Genomic DNA, 2,568 nt, shown 5'->3' on the forward strand with positions numbered 1-2,568 from the left:
TTGAACCGCCAGCCTTCTGGTTAGCAGTCAAGTACCTTAGGCACTATGCTACCAGAGCTCTTGAATGGAGCATATCTAAAGCAAATGGAAGAAATAATGAAATAATGATCTGAGTGGAAGATTGCAAAGGGCAGCTTGAGAAGACGAAGTAAAGTATTATAATGAAATGTGCAAAGATCTGGAAAAGGAAAATCAAAGGAGAAGAACACACTCAGCATTTCTGAAGCCGAAAGAGCTGATGAAACAATTCAAGCCTCAGCTTACAATACTGAAGTATTCTAATAGCAAGATATTGCAGGATGCATCAAAAGAAGTTGGAAGGAATACACAGAGTCACTGTACCAAAAAGAACTGGTTGATGTTCAGCCATTTCAGGAGGGAGCATATGATCAAGAACCAGTGAGATTGAAGGAAGAAGTCCAAGCTGCCCTGAAGGAATTGGCCAAAACAAGCCTCCAGGAATCGAAGGGATGCACATGGAGATGTTTCAACAAATGGATGTAGTGCTACAAGCCCTCACTTGTTTATGCCAGGAAATTTGGAAGATAGCCACCTGGCCAACTGACTGGAAGAGATCCTATTTGTACCCATTCAAAAGAAAGGTGATCCAACAGAATGCGAAAATTATCAAACAGTATCATTAATATCACGTGCAAGTAAAATTTGGTTGAAGATAATTCAAAGACAGTTGCAGTAGTACATTGACTGAGACTTGCCAGAAATTTGAGCTGGTTTCAGAAGAGGGCCTAGAATGACATTGCTGATGTCAGATAGATCTTGGCTGAAAGCAATGAATACCAGAAAGATGTTTACTTGTGTTTTATTGACTATGCAAAGACTGTATGGATCATAACAAATTATGGATAACACTACGAAGAATAGGAATTCCAGAACACTTGATTGTGCTCATGAGGAACCTGTACATAGACCAGGAGGCTGTTGTTTGAACAAAACCAGGAGATACTGCAAGGATTAAAATTAGGAAAGTTGTGCATTAGGGCTGTATCCTTTCATCATACTTATTCAATCTGTATGCTGAGCAAATAATCTGGGGTGGACTATCTGAAGAAGAATGTGGCATCAGGATTGGAGGAAGAATCATTAACAACCTGAGATATGCAGATGACACAGCCTTGCTTGCTGAAAGTGAACATGACTTGAAGCACAAATTGATAAAGATCAAAGACTGCGGCCTTCAGTATGGATTACTCCCCAACACCAAGAAAACAAAAATCCTCACAACTGGACCTATAAGAAGTAACATCTTGATAAATGGAGAAAAGATTGAAATTGTCAAGGATTTCATTTTACTTGGATCCACAAGCAATGTCCACGGAAGCATCAGTCAAGAAATCAAATTGCAGTGGGCAAATCTGCTGCAAAAGACCTCTTTAAAGGGAGCAAAGACGTCACCTTGAAGACTAAGGGGCGCCTAACCCAAGCCATGGAATTTTCAATAGCCTCATATGAATGTGAGAGCTGCATAGTGAGTAAGGAAGACCACAGAAGAATTGATGCTTTTTGAATTGTGCTGTTTGTGAAGAGTATTGAAGGTACCGTGGACTGTGTGGCTGGTACACAGTGGCTGCGGCGATGGGCTCAGGTATAGCAAGAATCATGGAGCTGGGACCGGGAAGTGTTTTGTTCTGCTGTGCATAGCGTCACTATGAGTTGGAGACGACAGCATCTAACAACAACAACAACAACAACAACGTGGACTACTAGTAGAATGAACAAATCTCTCTTGGAGGAAGTGCAGGCAGAATGATCTCTGGAAGTGAGAGTGGCTAGAGTTCACCTCTCATACTTTGGTCATGTGGGCAGAAGGGACCAGTCCCTGAAGAAGGGTATCGTGCTGGGTAAAGTAGAGGGTCAGCAAAAAAGAGGAAGACTCTCGCGAGATGGACTGACACAGCTTGTGAGATTGGTGCAGGACTGGGCTGTGTTTTGTTCTGCTGAACAGAGAATTGCTGTGCAATGGTAATAACACACCTCCGAGGTAACTGAAGTACCAGGGATACTGCTATCAAGGTTGTAGTGGATTTGGGTGGGTTTTTTGTTTGTTTGTTTTTTTAAGGGACAGACTTAATCTTGTTTGAGGAGTGATTAGGATGCTTTGTTTCCTAACTCATATTAAAATAAGCAGCTGATTTGGATTCCAGAGCATACACGGGGCAAGAGGAGGGCTGGGAAGAGGGCAGAAGGGTTGGATTTCTGCTAGGTGTAGTTGGGGAAGCTGAAAAGTATGAAATTCCCTGGGAGGTGCAAAGAGGTAAACAGGTCACTTGCTTGGGTGCTAGCCAGAAGGTTGGAGCCTCCAGTCAAACCAGAGGGTCCTCGGAAGAAAAGCCTGGTGACCTACTTCCAAAATATCAGCTGTGGAAGACAAGATGGAGCACAGTTCTACTCTGACACACATGGGCTGGCCCTGAGTCGGACGTGACTCAGTGGCCACTGGCTTGGTTTTCTGTTTGTTCGTCATTGGTAAAGAAGGGTCAGGCACATGTCTGAGGACGTCCGGCCTCCGTCTGTCTAACTGCTGGGGGACAGTGGCACCTGACAGTCGTG

The sequence above is a fragment of the Orycteropus afer genome, unplaced genomic scaffold (genome assembly GCF_000298275.1).
Source record: "Orycteropus afer afer isolate SDZICR_OR568_19922 unplaced genomic scaffold, OryAfe1.0 scaffold00358, whole genome shotgun sequence".
NCBI lineage: Eukaryota > Metazoa > Chordata > Mammalia > Tubulidentata > Orycteropodidae > Orycteropus > Orycteropus afer.